Raw genomic sequence first — 21,894 nt, 5'->3', positions numbered from 1 at the left:
GAGAAGGAGGAGAGAACTGGGCTGGCGGTGGTGCGGAGCGAGGAAAACAGAAACAACGAGGAAGACGGAGACAAGAAGAGACGGACTGAAGCACGTGCTGCTGAAAAGCAGATGGCGGAGCGAGCAGCAGAGGGAGACGGGAGACGCAGTGGAAGAGCGACCCGACCGCAGACAAGCATGTGTGGGAAATTAAAGCAAGTCAAACCTGCTCGAAGTCATGTCCTTCCTTGGTGGTCCATGGAACCCGCAAGACGACGGCGTGAGTCCGTCACAGCAGCACTTACCAGTGAGCTGCCTCTATTTTTTTTTTTTTTTTTTAATTTACTAGCAAGCTGGTCTTGCTTTGCTCGTCATTTTTAATTCTAAGAGAGACAAAACTCAAATAGAATTTGAAAATCCAAGAAAATATTTTAAAGACTTGGGCTTCACTTGTTTAAATAAATTCATTTATTTTTTTACTTCGCTTCTTATAACTTTCAGAAAGACAATTTTAGAGAAAAAATACGACCTTAAAAATTATTTTTTGATTTTTAAACAAATATAACTTGATACATTTTAAATTCCTTCCTCTTCTTTCCTGACAATTTAACTCAATGATCAAGTATTTTTTTTTTTTATTGTAAAAAATGATGAATACATTTTAATTTATTTTTCATTATAGATTCTGTTTTTTCGACGAAGAATAGTTATTCAAATGTATTAAAAAAAATATTCTGGCAAATCTACAAAATCTGTAGAATCAAATTTAAATCTTATTTCAAAGTCTTTTGAATTTATTTTAAAATTGTTGTTCTGGAAAATCTACAAGAAATAATGATTTGTCTTTGTTAGAAATATAGCTTTGTCCAATTTTTTATATATTCTAACAAGGTGCAGATTGGTTTTCAACCTATTTAAAACATCCATCCATCCATCCATTTTCTACCGCTTATTCCCTTTCGGGGTCGCGGGGGGCGCTGGCGCCTATCTCAGCTACAATCGGGCGGAAGGCGGGGTACACCCTGGACAAATCGCCAGCTCATCGCAGGGCCAACACAGATAGACAGACAACATTCACACTCACATTCACACACTAGGGCCAATTTTAGTGTTGCCAATCAACCTATCCCCAGGATATTTAAAACATGTCATCAAAAATATATATTCATTGTGAGAAATCATTAGGATGATCAGTGTTTCCACAAAGATAAATACCATTAATCTTTAATAATAACATAGAGTTAAAGGTAAATTGAGCAAATTGGCTATTTCTGGCAATTTATTTAAATGTGTATCAAACTGGTAGCCCTTTGCATTAATCAGTACCCAAGAAGTAGCTCTTTGTTTCAAAAAGGTTGGTGACCCCTGGACTATACTGGACCTCTATGCATTTGTTTAGGACAGACTTGGGCAAATTAAGGCCCGGGGGACACATGCGGCTCGTTAAGCTTTTGAATCCGGCCTGCCGGACATTCCCAAATAATTTTTTTTAGATCTTTAAGATGGAAAGTGTAGCTGCCATTATGATGTGCAGTGATGTTTTGTAATGACCGTAAGTCTTTAACTACACAAAGTGTGCTTTTGCATGATATATTAGTTACCATGGTCATGTAATTAGTTACCATGGTCATGTAATTAGTTACCATGGTCATGTAATTAGTTACTATGGTAATCTAAGTCACAGCAGCTCAGACGAGGCACCAAGTAGTTTGGGTGGGGAGCTTTTCCACAGAGTGTTTCCAGAGCCTGAAATGTGGGTGTCAGAGACAGAAACGGAAGGAGATTTTTACAACAAAGTTCTAAAGCTTAGTGACGTATCAGATGTATCAGATGGGTGTTTTTTTTTTTTTTTTTTTTTCCCCCCTCACCTCCCAGGGGGTGATCAAGGGTGATGGGTCAAATGCAGAGAATAATTTCTCCACATCTAGTATGTGTGTGACAATCATTGGTAATTCAACTTTAACTTTTAATATGAGATTTCCTGTCTCGACGGAAAACAACCACTTGCGCTCAAAGTAAGTCCGAGACTAGCCATCTCAATCTTGAACACGTTGGACCAATATTTATTCGAGTTTTGGCTGTTCTTTGTTCTTTTTAGACATACAGGGTTTTTTTTTTCTTCCTCTGATTTACTCTTTTCGGATTCTTTGGCAGTATAACAGCAAGCACAGGTATTGTGATCTTTCCAGGTGAGTTTTCGACAGTCATGTTTTACTGAAAACAGGTTTGCACCGTGCACAACCTTCACTATATATCAGGCCAGCCAATAATGAGGCTCTTTCTTGGGCTTTGTTCACCCCTATCTCTAAATACTGTGCTTGTACCAGAAAGACAAATGATTTTGTCTACTGGGGTTTTATTTACCAAAATAGTTCATTATAAGGCACAGACAGCACTCAGGTGTATATTTTTACAAAAAAATGATTACTGTTACAATATACTTACTGTATGATGCTTATACATTAAGTATGTCCAATAATACCGGACTGCTGTTATCATCAGCCGATAAAAACTTTAAAATGTAATATCGGAGATTATCGGTATCGGTTTCAAAATGATCGGTATCGGTTTCAAAAAGTACAATTTATGACTTTTTGAAACACCGCTGTGTATACGGACGTAGGGAGAAGTACAGCGCGCCAATTGACCTTAAAGGCACTGCCTTTGTGTGCCGGCCCAGTCACATAATATCTCAACTTTTCACACACACAAGTGAATGCAAGCATACTTAGTCAATAGCCATACAGGTCACACTGAGGGGGGCCGTATGAACAACTTTAACACTGTTACAAATATGCGCCACACTGTGAACCCACACCAAACAAGAATGACAAACACATTTCGGGAGAACAGATGCACCGTGACACAACATAAACACAACTGAACAAATACCCAGAACCCCTTGCAGAACTAACTTTTCCAGGACGCTACAATACACCCCCCGCTACCCCCTAGCCCCCCCCACCTCCTCATGCTCTCTCAGGGAGAGCTGTTTTGAGGCATGTATAAAAAAAATAATGCACTTTGTGAGTTCAATAATAAATATGGCAGTGCCATGTTGGCATTTTTTCCATAACTTGAGTTGATTTATTTTGGAAAACCTTGTTAAATTGTTTAATGCATCCAGCTGGGCATCATAACAAAATTAGAAATAATAATGTGTTAATTCCACGACTGTATATATCGGTATCGGTTGATATCAGAATTGGTAATTAAGAGTTGGACAATATCGGATATCGGCAAAAAAGCCATATATATCCATCCATCCATTTACTACCGCTTATTCCCTTTTGGGGTCGCGGGGGGCGCTGGCGCCTATCTCAGCTACAATCGGGCGGAAGGCGGGGTACACCCTGGACAAGTCGCCACCTCATCACAGGGCCAACACAGATAGACAGACAATATTCACACTCACATTCAAACACTAGGGCCAATTTAGTGTTGCCAATCAACCTATCCCCAGGTGCATAGATATATATAAATATATATATATATATATATATATATATATATATATATACATACACACACACACACACACACACACACACACAGGTGCTGTTCATATTATTAGAATATCATGAAAAAGTTGATTTATTTCAGTAATTATATTCAGAACGTGAAACTTACATATTATATCAATTCATTACACACATAGTGATATATTTGAAATGTTTATTTCTTTAAATTTTGATGATTAGTACTGACAATTACTCAAAATCCCAAATTCAGTATCTCAGAAAATTTGAATATTAGTTACGACTAGTACCAAAAAATGTTTTTTAGAAATGTGGGCCAACTGAAAAGTATGAACATGGAAAGTTTCAGCATGTACGGCAATCAATACATAGTTGCAGCTCCTTTTGCCTGAATTGCTGCAGTAAAACGGCGTGGCATGGAGTCCACCAGTCTGTTGCATTCCTCAGGTGTTATGAGAGCCCAGGTTGCTTTAATAGTGGCCTTCAGCTCTTCAGACTTGTTGGGTCTGGCATCTTGCATCTTCCGCTTCACAATACCCCATAGGTTTTCTATAGGGTTAAGGTCAGGTGAGTTTGCAGGCCAATCAAGAACAGGGATACCATGGTCCTTAAACCAGGTACTGGTAGATTTGGCACTGTGTGCAGGTGCCAAGTCATGTTGGAAAATGAAATCTTCACCTCCATAAAATTGGTCCGCGGCAGGCAGCATAAAGTGGTCTAAAACTTCCTGGTAGACGGCTGCATTGACCGTAGACCTCAAGAAACACAGTGGACCAACACCAGCAGATGACATGGCACCCCAGACCATTACCGATTGTGGAAATTTGACACTGGACTTCAGGCAACGTGGATTCTGTGCCTCTCCTGTCTTCCTCCAGACTCTGGGACCTTGATTTCCAAAGGAGATACAAAATTTACTCTCATCTGAAAACATAACTTTGGACCACTCAGCAGTAGTCCAGTTCTTTTTGTCTTGAGCCCAGGCGAGACGCTTTTGACGTTGTCTCTTATTCAAGAGTGGCTTTACACAAGGAATGTGACAGCTGAAGCCCATATCTTGCATACGTCGGTGCGTGGTGGTTCTTGAAGGACTGACTCCAGCTGCAGTCCACTCTTTGTGGATCTCCCCCATATTTTTGAATCGGTTTTGTTTGACAATCCTCTCCAGGGCGCGGTTATCCCTCTTGCTTGTACTCTTTTTTTCTACCACATCTTTGTCTTCCCTTCGCCTCTCTATTAATGTGCTTGGACACAGAGCTCTGGGAACATCCAACCTCTTTGGCAATGACCTTTTGTGTCTTGTCTTTAAAGTATCAATGGTCATCTTTTGGACAGTTGTCAAGTCAGCAGTCTTCCCCATGATTGTGTGTCATACAGAATCAAAACGAGAGACCATTTACAAGCTTTTCCAGGTGTTTTGAGTTAGTTAGCTAATTAGAGTGTGGCACCAGGTGTCTTCAATATCTGACCTTTTCACCATATTCTAATTTTCGGAGATGTTGAATTTAGGGTTTTCATTGGTTGTCAGCTATAATCATCTCCTTTTTGGCAAAAAACACTTGAAATGTATCAGTCTGTTTGGAATGAATGTATACATTCTACAAGTTTGACTTTCTAAATGGAATTAATGAAATAAATAAATCAACTTTTTCATGATATTCTAATAATATGACCATGTGTGTGAGTGTGGATGTTGTCTGTCTATCTGTGTTGGCCCCGCGATGAGGTGGCGACTTGCCCAGGGTGTACACCGCCTTCCGCCCGATTGTAGCTGAGCTAGACACCGGCGCCCCCTGCGATCCCAAAGGGAATAAGCGGTAGAAAATGGATATATATATATCATTTTTTTCTTAGTTAAAGAATAGAACTTAGGTACCCCAGCTTTAAGATTGGTTGTTGGTTCAAATGGCAAGTGTGCCAAAGTGTCTTTGAGCAAGGCATCTAACTCCCTCTGCTAGTCAGTGTGACTAAATGGCTGCGCTTGCTGTTGCTGTAATTAGTTAAAAAGCAGAGAAACATTTAATGAATGCCTAATGTTTGCACATAAAAATAAAGATCTTAATCTTATGAACAAGCTTCCAAGCAGCCACTAGTTTATTAATCGTAATTCATCACCTCGGTGCACGAAAATAAATATCGGCTTAACGCCGCAATCAAATTATACGAGGGGCCTCAGAAATGTCGAAATGAGAACTTTGAACTTAAGAGACTGCATTTTGCCCTCTTGTAACCAGAACGGACAAGACGTCTGATTATCTCTGATTAAAAATGATTAAGCGCCTACTTGCCCAAGTCAATGAGTATTGATTGAGAGAGGAGTGCTGAATGTGTCAATGGTGGGCTAATTCCAACAGCGCTTCAAATTTCTCCTTTTTTTTTAAATCAGAGAGGTGCTCATTGACGAGACGGAAATCATTAAAGCCGTCCACTTCTCTCCTGTACGAGGATTATGGATCTCCGGGCAGCAAGTTGTGTCCACCGCATGCATGCTGAGTAGGTGACGAAGCTGCCAATCAATGTGGGAAGAGAATGGATGATTTCCATAGAAAATATGTATAGAGATAGAAAAATGGCAATCATGTGATCCAGGAGGCAATTAGATGTTCGCAGTACACCTTTTATGTTGTGGACATTTTACAGGCTTGCCTTGTGCTAACAATCGCACGCGCATGACTTGTCGTCTAATCGGGTGTGGTATCCATGGTAACGGAAGGAGCGGAATGTCACACGCAGCATCCTTGTCTCATAACACGACCAGCAAGCTGCGACACTGCGGGGCTCTTGGCCTGCGTGGAACGTGTTAGTTTCAGTCTGAGGGGCTTTAACTGCATTACAAACACGCATCACCTGCCAAGTTGCAATCTGGGAAAAACAAAACAAAAAACAAAACAAACAGTAACAAAGCAGTGATTAATAGTTGAACTGGTGTGTTGGCAGTAGGAGAGAGCAAGCTCATGCAGAAGGTCTCTCTTGATCCTACAACTGTGTTTTATTTATTTTTTTCTTTTGTTTGTTGTATATTTTCATTTATATGAAAATATTTAGAAAAAAAAAAAACATGTAGGTGTTGGGTCTGCTCAGTACAATATGGCTGAAGTAAGAGTACATCTACGACAGGGGTGCCCATTACGTCGATCGCGAGCTACCAGTCGACCGCGGGGTGTGTGTCAGTCGATCTCCAGCCAGGCTTTTAAAAAAAGATAGACCTAAAAATGAGTGATCATCAATCTTCACCAAGACGCCACTTAAATGACATTCACGGTACCGGAGGGTCTTGTGAGATGACGCTGGCTGCTGCAAGATCATTATTATGAAAATATGACCGAGAGGAAGGCGAGAAACACTTTTTATTTCAACAGACTCTCGCGCCGTACCTTCCGTCAAAACTCTAAAGGCCGACTGCACATTTCCTATCTTCACAATAAAAGCCCTGCTTCATGCTGCCTGCGCTAACTAAATACAGAGTCTCGGAAAATTGGCGTGCACAAGTGATCCCTCAGAAAGCGAGACTCTTATTTTGTTAGCGCAGGCAGCATGAAGCAGGGCTTTTATTGTGAAGATAGGAAATGTGCAGTCGGCCTTTAGAGTTTTGACGGAAGGGACGGCGCGAAAGTCTGTTGAAATAAAAAGTGTTTCTCGCCTTTCTCTCTGTCATTTTTTCATAATAATGAACTGGCAGCAGCCAGCGTCATCTCACAAGACCCTCGGCTGCCGTGAATGTCAATCAAGCAAGCTACGGATTTTACCGCCAATGTTTTTCTTGTAAAGTGTATGGAAGCTGCATGAATTAGATGCCCAAAACCAACCACTTTCATGTGGTATTGTACAGAAAGGACAACTTTTTTTCTCCTCCATTTGAAAATGTGGGCGTTATCATCATTACTGTCTGATTCCAATCAATGCAAGTCATCAGAATCAGGTAATACACCAACTTATATTCTTGTCTTCGTGAAAGAAAGACATCTATATGTGTTACACATGCTTGTATTATCATTAAACACATTTAACTTGTTTACAAAAATGTCTCTTTCATAAATAAATAAATATAAATGATATATATAAATGAGGTACATCCCCTCAAGTTGGTCAATTGAAAAGTAGCTCGCCTGCAGAAAAAGTGTGGGCACCCCTGATCTACGATATTAACTGAAGAAGAACGGGATGTACTGTGGGTCACTGATGGTTGTTTGTAGATGCTGTATGTTTTGATTGATTGATTGAAACTTTTATTAGTAGATTGCACAGTACAGTACATATTCCGTACAATTGACCACTAAATGGTAACACCCTTATAAGTTTTTCAAGTCCTCCACGTAAATCAATTCATGGTATCCTGTTATGTACTGTGACGGGTCTCCAGCCGTCATCGTGTGGGTTGCAGTGACCATCGATGCAAGACGCATTGTAGCAGGTTTGACTCTCGTTTATTCTTTCAATGAACAAGCTTTGGTTCTGTCACGTGTGGGTCGCATTTTAATGTGGGATCGTTCCTCCAGTGCAAACATGGACACTCCGGACAACAACGTAAAGGTAAGATGATTTAATAACAAAAACACTGGTACAAAAACAGACGAAATACACAAAAGAAACGCGTGCCGAACGCACGGAAGCTAAAGCTAACACTAGCACAGGTTCAGGAAACAAGAATAGCGTACGTGATTACTGCTTACCGCAAACAAGGGACCAAGACCGACTGACGGGACAAGGCAGGCTTAAATAAGGAAGTAATTAACAAAAACAAGTGTGCGTCATGAACCCGCAGCAGGTGAAATTAATACGTTACCATGGTGACCAAACTGACTCACAAGGTACACAAACAACAAAGGGAGTCCAAAATAACAGAAAATAACTAAATTAAACATGATCCAGACTACGGATCATGCCAGGTTCGAGTCGGTCGCGCTAATTTCTAGCCCGACGTCCCTTCCGGCTTTTGGTGGCCGGTGGCTGCGTCCTCCGTGGGGGCTCATCTTTCTCCTGGTCGCTCTCGTCGTCTTCGTTGTTCGTTGTTCCTTCTCCTACTTCTGCCACGATTGCTCCTCCTTCTCCCTTTTTATGCTGCAGCTGAAGATGCAGGGATTGAGAGCAGGTGTGTCGTTTACGCACCTGACTCTGATGGCTGCAGTGTCACTCCAGGCGTGCTCCGCTTCCTGGCCGCCATCTTGGGCAGGACCGCTGTTTGTCCTAGCCTGCTGTCGGCTCGTCGGCTCCGTCCCTCCACATGTACAAACTAGGGTTGTATGGTATACCCATACTGGTACAGTATCCCAGTACTAATGCATCAAAAACGGTACTATACTCTGTTTGAAAAGTACCGATTCCCAATTTGTTATTTATTTATTTTTTTTACAGGCATGACGGTGCGTTTTCACGTCATGACATTGCTGGTTTTATGAGTAGAGGAGCGTGTTCGGCAGCGCACAATCACGGAGTACTGTCAGGTTCAAACACTGATTACATCTATTAATCAGACAAGAAGCAAGGAACCATGCAGAGACAGAGTTCAATTTAGCTCATGAGGAGAATGCATGGAGCTGAACACTTAGTCACGGTCTCGCCCTACGCTCTAAGGTTCAGCTCCTGTGTCCCTCTTTTTATTCAGAGTTCCATAGTTAACACGACTTAGGCTGCCTCTAAAAAGAGCGGTCACATATATTATGCAAAGCAGGTCCAGGACGCACAGTACGTGACGGAATGGGGTGGGGGCCTTGTGATTTCGCCCTGTCCCCGCTTCGTCTGCGTGTTGTCATCTTATCTTTGTTGCGGTCTTTGAAGTCCTTGGCTGTTAGCGGGCTAAAACAAAGATAACATCTCTGGCGGAGACCACCCCTCAGACAAGAAGTTTTGTCCTTGCATGGATTAGAAAAAGTCTAACTTGAGAACAAGAGCTAATAACTAAAGCAACGGACTTTAAGCATACTAAAGTTAGTGTGATAATATATACATAATTATTCTAACAATTACTTACAAGCTTTCCGCTGTGACCTGATTCAAAATCTAAATGTCTGTTACTTTAAAGTGAACCAAGCACATTCTTCAGTTGTTTCAAGCTAGCTTAGCATTAGCATGTTTCCTTGTCTTCTGCTGCTCTATTGCTCAACATGTCGCATTTTTCAGCCTCTTTCTGCAGTTCCATCCATCCCACGGTGATTTTAATACTAGTGAGAAGTGTTATTTACTTAGAGGGGCTGTGCTGCATTGCGTATGGACATAAACACAGTTAGCAGTAGCTGCTAGCAGTAGCCTCGTTGGTCGACAAAAGGATCGAGCTGCAAGGAATTAACTACTAGTGATATTTTTTTGTGATCAGGACCGTAAGGCATTGATTGGCATCTGGCGATAATAGGGTTGTACGGGTATACCGGTACTGGAATAGTATCTCGGTACTAATGAACATACTTTCCAACCTTGGGGGGGCGGGGGGAGGGTGTGTATTGTATATGAACAAACAAAAAAGTTTGATCACATTACGCCTGTACTGGCTCACCTGCACTGGCTTCCTGTGCACTTAAGATGTGACTTTAAGGTTTTACTACTTACGTATAAAATACTACACGGTCTAGCTCCAGCCTATCTTGCCGATTGTATTGTACCATATGTCCCGGCAAGAAATCTGCGTTCAAAGGACTCCGGCTTATTAGTGATTCCTAGAGCCCCAAAAAAGTCTGCGGGCTATAGAGCGTTTTCCGTTCGGGCTCCAGTACTCTGGAATGCCCTCCCGGTAACAGTTCGAGATGCTACCTCAGTAGAAGCATTTAAGTCTCACCTTAAAACTCATTTGTATACTCAAGCCTTTAAATAGACCTCCTTTTTAGACAAGTTGATCTGCCGCTTCTTTTCTTTCTCCTATGTCCCCCCCCTCCCTTGTGGAGGGGGTCCGGTCCGATGACCATAGATGAAGTACTGGCTGTCCAGAGTCGAGACCCAGGATGGACCGCTCGTCGGGACCCAGGATGGACCGCTCGCCTGTATCGGTTGGGGACATCTCTACGCTGCTGATCTGCCTCCGCTTGAGATGGTCTCCTGTGGACGGGACTCTCGCTGCTGTCTTGGATCCGCTTTGAACTGAACTCTCGCGGCTGTGTTGGAGCCACTATGGATTGAACTTTCACAGTATCATGTTAGACCCGCTCGACATCCATTGCTTTCGGTCCCCTAGAGGGGGGGGGGGGGGGGGGGTTGCCCACATCTGAGGTCCTCTCCAAGGTTTCTCATAGTCAGCATTGTCACTGGCGTCCCACTGGATGTGAATTCTCCCTGCCCACTGGGTGTGAGTTTTCCTTGCCCTTTTGTGGGTTCTTCCGAGGATGTTGTAGTCGTAATGATTTGTGCAGTCCTTTGAGACATTTGTGATTTGGGGTTATATAAATAAACATTGATTGATTGATTGATTGATATTGTAGCGTACCGGAAGAGTTAGTGCTGCAAGGGGTTCTTGGTTTTTGTTCCGTTTTGTTTATGTTCGTGCGGATGTTCTCCCGATATGTGTTGGTCTAGCTCCAGCCTATCTTGCCGATTGTATTTTACCATATGTCCCAGCAAGAAATCTGCTGATTATTGATTCCCCAGAGCCCAAAAAAAGTTTGCGGCCTATAGTGCATTTTCTGTTCGGGCTCCAGTACTCTGGAATGCCCTCCCGGTAACGGTTCGAGATGCTACCTCAGTAGAAGCATTTAAGTCTCACCTTAAAACTCATTTGTATACTCTAGCCTTTAAATAGACTCCCTTTTTAGACCAGTTCATCCGCCGCTTCTTTTCTTTTCCTCCTCTGTCCCACTGGAGGGGGTCCGGTCCGGTGGCCATGGATGAGGTGCTGGCTGCCCTGATTCGGGACCCAGGATGGACCGCTCGTCCAGAGCCAGAACCCAGGATGGACCGCTCGCCTGTGTATTGGCTGGGACATCTCTGCGCTGCTGATCCGCCTCCGCTTGGGGTGGTTTCCTGTTGGCTCCACTATGGATGGGACTCTCCCTGCTGTGTTGGATCCACTATGGATTGAACTTTCACAGTATCATGTTAGATCCGCTTGACATCCATTGCTTTCGGTTCCCCTAGAGGGGGGCTTGCCCACATATGCGGTCCTCTCCAAGGTTTCTCATAGTCATCATTGTCACCGACGTCCCACTGGGTGTGAGTCTCACTGAGTGTGAATTTTTCTTGCCCTTATGTGGGCTCTACCGAGGATGTCATTGTGGTTTGTATTGTGGTTTGTGCAGCCCTTTGAGACACTAGTGATTTAGGTCTATATAAATAATCATTGATTGATTGATCGTCATTCTTGTTTGGTGTGGGTTCACAGTGTGGCGCATAATTGTAACAGTGTTAAAGTTTTTTATACGGCCACCCTCAGTGTGACCTGTATGGTTGTTGAACAAGTACGCGTTGCATTCACTTGTGTGTGTGAAAAGCCGTAGATATTATGTGATTGGGCCGGCACGCATAGGCAGTGCCTTTAAGGCACGTCCCCAATATTGTTGTCTGGGTGGAAATTTGGAAAAATTCTGGAGAATGTCTGTCCCGAGAGGGGCTTTGAAATTCGGGAGGGTTGGCAAGTATGCTAATGAATCCAAAACAGTACTCTGTTTGAAAATTACCGGTTCCCATGCATGATAGCGCATCGCACTCTGGTTTTGCGAGCAGAGGAGCATGTTCGGCAGGGCACAATCAAGGAGTACTTACAAGCAGACACGTAGTGTAGACAGTAAAGGGAGAACGGACACATTTTGGCCTAAAAACTGTAGATAAAAGTGAAGCTACAAAATTGAAACACCCACAGGAAGAGTTGCTTTAAGACATGGCTAGCTCGCTAGCAGTGAACGTCTAAATCACTAATCCTTGTCTCCATGGCGACAAATAAAGTATGTTTCTTACAAGTATCATCCCTGCAGGACGAGGTATAGCTAAACATGCTTCACTACACACCGTAAAAGGATATAATAGCTCACCGGCGTCAGCGCTAACAAAAGCTGAATGTCACCAAATGCTATGAGTGGATCTACACTTGACATCCACTGTAATGATACCAAGTACAGGAACGTATCTAGTCACTACTACTATGATTACATCGATATTTTTTACCGTCCAAAAATCTTTTTTTCCTTTTTTTTAAATTTATATTATATTTATAAATTTAGGAAATATGTCCCTGGACACATGAGGACTTAGAATATGACCAATGTATGATCCCGTAACTCCTTGGCATTGGATCGATAACTAAATTTGTGGTATCATCCAAAACTAATGTAAAGCATCCAAACAACAGCATAATAAGTGATTATTACATTTTAACAGAAGTGTAGATAGAACATGTTGAAATGGAAAATAACCAGATATTAGTAAAATTAATAATTAATTCTATTTTCCGAGGTGCAGCAGGAACTCTGGAGACAGCGTGCATTTAGGGAATGATTTATTCCCATAAATCATAAAACCAAGACAGTAACAAACTAAAATGTGCGTGCCTAACACAAGGAAAGCTAGCAGAATAGCTCACAAGGAAACACTAAGACGGGACTTAGCCTGAGACACACACAGAGAACTAGAAAACATCCAACGTAGCATTTGCATAAAGCAAACAAAAGCACCAGCCTGAGTGACGGTAAAAAGGCAGAACTAAATAGCTCTCTGATTAGTGCTGGGGAACAGGTGAGCGTCCCAAACACTAATCAGAGGCAGGTGAACATAATCAGCACCCATAACAAAAGTTGAATAAAATAATAGAATGATAATTGACACAATATGTTCCTGCATACGTCAGCAGACTAAATTAAGAGACTTTATTTGCTAACTTACTACTAAAAGACAAATTGTCTTGTATGTTCACTATTTTATTTAAGGACTAAATTGTTCATGGGTTGCAATAAGAACCATATGTTTAATGCACCGTAAGATTTTTTGTTAAAATAAAGCCAATGAGGCCATTTTTTTTTTTGGTACCCTTTATTTAACAGTTGCATAAAGCAAACAAAAGCACCAGCCTGAGTGACGGTAAAAAGGCAGGACTAAATAGCTCTCTGATTAGGTAATAATTAGGTAAGTGCCCCAAACACTAATCAGAAGCAGGTGAACATAATCAGCACCTATAACAAAAGTTGACAAAATAATAGAATGATAAATGACACAATATTGTATACTGCATACGTCAGCAGACTAATTAGGGGACTTTATTTTCTTAAAAGACAAGTTGTCTTGTATGTTCACTATTTTATTTAAGGACTAAATTGTTAATGGATTGCAATGAGAATCATATGTTTAATACACCGTAAGATTTTTGTTAAAATAAAGCCAATGATGCAATAATTTTGTGGTCCCCTTTATTTAGCAGTTGCATAAAGCAAACAAAAGCACCAGCCTGAGTGACGGTAAAAAAGCGGAACTTAATAGGTCTCTGATTAGTGCTCCGGAACCGGTTAGTGTCCTGAACACTAATCAGAGGCAGGTGAACATAATCAGCACCCATAACAAAAGTTGACAGAATAATAAAATGATAAATGACACAAAATTATACTGCATACGTCAGCAGATTATTTAGGAGACTTTATTTGCTTACTTACTACTAAAGACAAGATGTTTTGTATGCTCACTATTTTATTTATGGACTAAATTGTTAATGGATTGCAATAAAAATCATATGTTTAATGCACCGTAAGATTTTTCTGAAAATAAAGTCAATGATGCCATTTTTTTTTAGGTCCCCTTTATTTAGCACTTGCATTAAGCAAACAAAAGCACCAGCCAGACGGTAAAAAGGCGGAACTTAATAGGTCTCTGATTAGTGCTCCGGAACACGTTAGTGTCCCAAACACTAATCAGAGGCAGGTGAACATAATCAGCACCCATAACAAAAGTTGCCAAAATAATAGAATGAAAAATGACACAATAGGTTCCTGCATACGTCAGCAGATTAAATCATGAGCCTTTTTTAGTTTACTTCCTACTAAAAGACAAGTTTTCCTGTATGTTCACTATTTTATTTAAACATATGTTTAATGTACCGTAAGATTTTTGGTCAAAATAAAGCCAATGATGCCATTTTTTTGAGGTCCCCTTTATTTAGCAGTTGCATAAAGCAAACAAAAGCACCAGCCTGAGTGACGGTAAAAAAGCGGAACTTAATAGGGTCTCTGATTAGTGCTCCGGAACCGGTTAGTGTCCCGAACACTAATCAGAGGCAGGTGAACATAATCAGCACCCATAACAAAAGTTAACAGAATAATAAAATGATAAATGACACAATATTATACTGCATAAGTCAGCAGATTATTTAGGATACTTAATTTGCTTACTTACTACTAAAGACAGGTTGTTTTGTATGCTCACTATTTTATTTATGGACTAAATTTTTAATGGATTGCAATAAAAATCATATGTTTAATGCACCGTAAGATTTTTGTGAAAATAAAGCCAATGATGCCATTTTTTTTAGGTCCCCTTTATTTAGCAGTTGCATTAAGCAAACAAAAGCACCAGCCTGAGTGACGGTAAAAAGGCAGGACTAAATAGCTCTTTGATTAGTGCTCGGGAGCAGGTGAGCGTCCCGAACACTAATCAGAGGCAGGTGGACATAATCAGCACCCATAACAAAAGTTGACAAACTAATAGAATGATAAATGACACAATATTATACTGCATCCGTCAGCAGACTAATTAGGGGATTTTATTTGCTTAAAAGACAAGTTGTCTTGTATGTTCACTATTTTATTTAAGGACTAAATTGTTCATGGATTGCAAAAAGAAACATATGTTCACCCTAAGATTTTTTGTTAAAATAAAGCCAATGATGCCATTTTTTTGAGGTTCCCTTTATTTAGCAGTTGCATAAAGCAAACAAAAGCACCAGCCTGAGTAACGGAAAAAAACGGAACTTAATAGGTCTCTGATTAGTGCTCCGGAACCGGTTAGTGTCCTGAACACTAATCAGAGGCAGGTGAACATAATCAGCACCCATAACAAAAGTAGACAAAATAGAATGAAAAATGACACAATATGTTCCTGCATACGTCAGCAGATTAAATCATGAGCCTTTTTTTGTTTACTTCCTACTAAAAGACAAGTTTTCCTGTATGTTCACTATTTTATTTAAACATATGTTTAATGTACCGTAAGATTTTTGGTCAAAATAAAGCCAATGATGCCATTTTTTTTGTGGTCCCCTTTATTTAGCAGTTGCATAAAGCAAACAAAAGCACCAGCCTGTGTGACGGTAAAACGGCAGGACTAAATAGCTCTTTGATTAGTGCTCAGGAACAGGTGAGTGTCCCGAACACTAATCAGAGGCAGGTGAACAGAATCAGCACCTATAACAAAAGTTGCCAAAATAATAGAATGGTAAATGACACAATATGTTCCTGCATACATCAGCAGACTAATTAGGGAACTTTATTTGCTTATAAAACAAGTTGTCTTGTATGTTCACTATTTTATTTAAGGACTAAATTGTTAATGGATTGCAATGAGAATCATATGTTTAATGCACCGTAAGATTTTTGTTAAAATAAAGCCAATGATGCCATTTTTTTTGAGGTTCCCTTTATTTAGCACTTGCATTAAGCAAACAAAAGCACCAGCCTGACGGTAAAAAGGCAGAACTTAATAGGTCTCTGATTAGTGCTCCGGAACAAGTTAGTGTCCCGAACACTAATCAGAGGCAGGTGAACATAATCAGCACACATAACAAAAGTTGCCAAAATAATATAATGAAAAATGAAACAATATGTTCCTGCATACGTCAGCAGATTAAATCAGGAGCCTTTTTTTGTTTACTGCCTACTAAAATTTAAGTTTTCCTGTATGTTCACTATTTTATTTAAACATATGTTTAATGTACCGTAAGATTTTTTGTCAAAATAAAGCCAATAATGCCATTTTTTGTGGTCCCCTTTATCTAGCAGTTGCCTAAAGCAAACAAAAGCACCAGCCTGAGTGACGGTAAAAACGCAGGACTAAATAGCTCTCTGATTAGTCCTCGGGAACAGGTGAGCCTACCCAGACACTAATCAGAGGCAGGTGAACATAATCAGCACCCATAACAAAAGTTGCCAAAATAATAGAATGGTAAATGACACAATTTAATACTCCATACGTCAGCAGACTAATTAGGAAACTTTATTTGCTTATAAGACAAGTTGTCTTGTATGTTCACTATTTTATTTAAGGACTAAATTGTTAATGGATTGCAATGAGAATCATATGTTTAATGCACCGCAAGATTTTTGTTAAAATAAAGCCCATGATGCCATTTTTTTGAGGTCCCCTTTATTTAACAGTTGCATAAAGCAAACAAAAGCACCAGCCTGAGTGACGGTAAAAAGGCAGGACTAAATAGCTCTCTGATTAGTTGTCGGGAGCAGGTGAGCCTCCCGAACACTAATCAGAGGCAGGTGAACATAATCAGCACCCATAACAAAAGTTGCCAAAATAATAGAATGAAAAATGACACAATATGTTCCTGCATACGTCAACAGATTAAATTAGCAACCTTAGTTTGTTGATTTATTACTAAAAGACAAGTTGTCTTGTATGTTCACTATTTTATTTAATGTACCCTAAGATTTTTTGTCAAAATAAAGCCAATAATGCCATTTTTTGTGTTCCTCTTTATTTAGAAAAGTATTAAAAAGTATCGAAAAGTATGTCAATACATTTTGGTAGCCGTACCAAAATATTGGCATCGGGACAACCCAAGTACAAAAAAACATTTATTAAGACTTGCGTGGATTTCCTCCTAAAAATAGTGAATGCTCAAATCCAAGAAACGTTGCACGCAAGTACAGAGTTATTAAAGTATGCACACACATTAATCCAAGCACCCAATCCATTTAGGATTGAGCACACATGTTGAAGTGCCTGGCCACTCCGTGTCCACGCCCCCTATTTAATTATGTAAACGGTATTCAAATTAGTCATGTGCTTGATATTTCCAGACAGTCAGTAAACACAAAGATAATGAGCAAGACGGCAAAAAAGAAAAAAATCACCGGCGTGTGTAACCATTTACTCTTTGGCAGTCGGAAAAAGTGTGGTTTAGTATTTCACACTTTACACATGGCTTTTCAACGTGAGGACACCTTGCACACAGAGAGACCTTGCAGCTTGTTAGAAGGATCTAAAGATGTAATTTAAAGGCCTACTAAAATGATATTTTCTTATTTAAACGGGGATAGCAGGTCCATTCTATGTGTCATACTTGATCATTTCGCGATATTGCCATATTTTTGCTGAAAGGATTTAGTAGAGAACATTGACGATAAAGTTTGCAACTTTTGGTCGCTAATAAAAAAGCCTTGCCTTAACCGGAAGTAGCAGACGATGTGCGCGTGACGTCACCAGTGTGAGGGCTCCTCCCATCCTCAGATTGTTTATAATGTGAGCCTCCAGCATCAAGAGATATTCGGACCGAGAAAGCGACAATTTCCCCATTAATTTGAGCGAGGATGAAAGATTCGTGGATGAAGAAAGTTAGAGTGAAACACAAAAAAAAAAAAAGAAAAAGCGACGGCTCCAGCGGCGGCAGTGTGAGCGTTTCAGATGTAATTAGACACATTTACTAGGATAATTCTGGAAGATCCCTTATCTGCTTATTGTTTTAATCGTGTTTTAGTGAGATTGTAAAGTCATACCTGAAATTCGGATGGCTGCGGTGAACGCCAGTGTCTACGCCAAGATCACAGCTGGCTTTTTGAGCTGCAGGATGAGGTCGCATATTCCACTAAAGTCTCCGGTAAGAGCCGACTTAATATCGCAATTTTCCCATCCAAAAACTTGCTGGCTGACGTAGAGAAACATGTTCGCTTGACCGCTCTGTGTTAAAGCTTCACAACAAACAAAGAAACACAGGCTGTGTTTCGGTTGCTAAAGGCAGCTGCAATCCACCGCTTTCCACCAACAGCATTCTTCTTTGACGTCTCCATTATTAATTGAACAAATTGCAAAAGATTCAGCAACACAGATGTCCAAAATACCGTGTAATTGTGCGATGAAAATAGATGACTTTTAGCCGTAAGTGGTGCTGAGATAATATGTCCCCTCCAACCATCATTCCGCGACGTTTTCAACAGGAAACTCTGCTGGAAATTTAAAAATGTAATTTAGTAAACTAAAAAGGCCGTATTGGCATGTGTTGCAATGTTAATATTTCATCATTGATATATAAACTATCAGACTGCGTGGTCGGTAGTAGTGGGTTTCAGTAGGCCTTTAACTCAAAAAACAAACCAGAAAGTCACTAACTTTCCCCGCAGACTTGCATTGATGCTGTTCATGCGGGATGTCAATCAATCATCAATCAATGTTTACTCCCATGCACCCTCAAGAACCCTGCCGAGAGTATAGAGCTGGTCCACAGTTCCACGACCAGGACGAAAACCACACTGTTCCTCCTGAATCTGAGGTTCGACTATCCGGCGAAGCCTCCTCTCCAGTACACCTGAATAAACCTTACCGGGAAGGCTGAGGAGTGTGATCCCACGATAGTTGGAACACACCCTCCGGTCCCCCTTCTTAAAGAGAGGGACCACCACCCCGGTCTGCCAATCCAGAGGTATTGGAGTATTCACACTCAATTCCTTATGGGATTTCCTTTTCTATTTTTATGTCTTTTTTACTTTGTCTTTGCTTTTATTTCCATTTGTGTAATTGCACACACGGGGGTGTGTTAATTGTTCATATGTCTCTAATGTGCACATCAATCATTTTTATTTAAAAATTACCCAGCATCACCTCTTGTGTCGCCAACACATTCCCAGCATGTAGAGATGTGCGTATTGACAGCCATGAAGCTGGCTTGAGGCACCGCACATTTCCACATTCAGTTAAACTCTTGTCACATGTCAACTTTGCTGTGCATGCTAGGTTCTTGTTCACTCTTAATACATGAGGCTCCTTATGTAGCTTATGAGCTACTGGTTGGAGACACCTAGACATATTGATGTGGCGCATATTTGCATATACAGTCTTTAAAGGCCTACTGAAATGAGATTTTCTTATTCAAACGGGGATAGCAGGTCCATTCTATGTGTCATACTTGATCATTTCGCGATATTGCCATATTTTTGCTGAAAGGATTTAGTAGAGAACATCCACGATAAAGTTCGCAACTTTTGGTCGCTATTAAAAAAGCCTTGCCTGTACCGGAAGTAGCAGACGATGTACGCGTGACGTCACGGGTTGTGGAGTTCCTCACATCCTCACATTGTTTACAATCATGGCCACCAGCAGCGAGAGCGATTCGGACCGAGAAAGCGACGATTCCCCCATTAATTTGAGCGAGGATGAAAGATTCGTGGATGAGGAAAGTTAGAGTGAAGCACTAAAAAAAAAGAAAAAGACAGGGCAGTGGGAGCGATTCGGATGTTATTAGACACATTTAATAGGATAATTCTGGAAAATCCCTTATCTGCTTATTGTGTTACTAGTGTTTTAGTGAGATTATATGGTCCTACCTGTACAACCTGAAAGTCGGCCCCGCACCTTTCTTCAGGAACAGTCAACGGGTGGTGGCGATGCCCATATCTGCCCTTCGCAAGGGACCCTCTTCGAATCTTTGAAAAGATTGCTGCATAATACACTGTACTTTGTGTGTGTGGTCAAATCCAACCGTGTTTGCTTGACATCTCTGTTCCATAGTAAAGCTTGACTGTCATGTTTCGGGAATGTAAACAATGAAACACCGGCTGTGTTTGTGTTGCTAAAGGCGGCCGCAATACACAGCTTCCCACCTACAGCTTTCTTCTTTGACGTCTCCATTATTAATTTAAAAAAATTGCAAAAGATTCGGCCACACAGATGTTTATAATACTGTGGGATTTTGCGATGAAACAGATGATTTATAGCTGGGAACGATTTTGGAACTAAATGGCCTCTACAATTCGTGACATCACGCGCACGCGTCATCATACCGCGATGTTTTAGCATGATACTTGCACGCGAAATGTAAAATTGCAATTTAGTAAACTAAAAAGGCCGTATTGGCATGTGTTGCAATGTTAATATTTCATCATTGATATATAAACTATCAGACTGCGTGGTCGGTAACTCTCTCCTTTGAGGCACACATTAAAAGCGTTACTAAAACGGCCTTCTTTCATCTCCGTAATATCGCAAAAATTCGCTCCATTCTGTCCACTAAAGACGCTGAGATCATTATCCATGCTTTTGTTACGTCTCGCCTCGATTACTGTAACGTATTATTTTCGGGTCTCCCCATGTCTAGCATTAAAAGATTACAGTTGGTACAAAATGCGGCTGCTAGACTTTTGACAAGAACAAGAAAGTTTGATCACATTACGCCTGTACTGGCTCACCTGCACTGGCTTCCTGTGCACTTAAGACGTGACTTTAAGGTTTTACTACTTACGTATGAAATACTACACGGTCTAGCTCCATCCTATCTTGCCGATTGTATTGTACCATATGTCCCGGCAAGAAATCTGCGTTCAAAGGACTCCGGCTTATTAGTGATTCCCAAAGCCCCAAAAAAGTCTGCGGGCTATAGAGCGTTTTCATTTCGGGCTCCAGTACTCTGGAATGCCCTCCCGGTAAAAGTTCGAGATGCCACCTCAGTAGAAGCATTTAAGTCTCACCTTAAAACTCATTTGTATACTCTAGCCTTTAAATAGACCTCCTTTTTAGACCAGTTGATCTGCCGCTTCTTTTCTTTTTCTCCTATGTCCCACTCTCCCTTGTGGAGGGGGTCCGGTCCGATCCGGTGGCCATGTACTGCTTGCCTGTGTATCGGCTGGGGACATCTCTGCGCTGCTGATCCGCCTCCGCTTGGGATGGTTTCCTGCTGGCTCCGCTGTGAACGGGACTCTCTCTGCTGTGTTGGATCCGCTTTGGACTGGACTCTCGCGACTGTGTTGGATCCATTATGGATTGAACTTTCACAGTATCATGTTAGACCCGCTCGAGATCCATTGCTTTCCTCCTCTCCAAGGTTCTCATAGTCATCATTGTCACCGACGTCCCACTGGGTGTGAGTTTTCCTTGCCCTTATGTGGGCCTACCGAGGATGTCGTAGTGGTTTGTGTTGTGGTTTGTGCAGCCCTTTGAGACACTAGTGATTTAGGGCTATATAAGTAAACATTGATTGATTGATAGTAGTGGGTTTCAGTAGGAATAATTTATATATACGATGAATTTGTTTCAGTCCTGGGGCTTCACGGTGCGTCTGTCTCACAATACGAAGGTCCTGCAGTCCTGGGTTCAAATCCAGGCTAGGGATCTTTCTGGGTGGAGTTTGCATGTTCTCCCCGTGAATGCGTGGGTTCCCTCCGGGTACTCCGGCTTCCTCCCACCTCCAAAGACATGCACCTGGGGATAGGTTGATTGGCAACACTAAATTGGCCCTAGTGTGTGAATGTGAGTGTGAATGTTGTCTGTCTATCTGTGTTGGCCCTGCGATGAGGTGGCGACTTGTCCAGGGTGTACCCCGCCTTCC

Source organism: Nerophis ophidion, linkage group LG05 (genome assembly GCF_033978795.1).
Source record: "Nerophis ophidion isolate RoL-2023_Sa linkage group LG05, RoL_Noph_v1.0, whole genome shotgun sequence".
NCBI classification, from domain to species: Eukaryota; Metazoa; Chordata; class Actinopteri; order Syngnathiformes; family Syngnathidae; genus Nerophis; species Nerophis ophidion.
The sequence above is the reverse complement of the archived record's forward strand: the minus strand, read 5'-3'. Positions refer to the sequence as shown.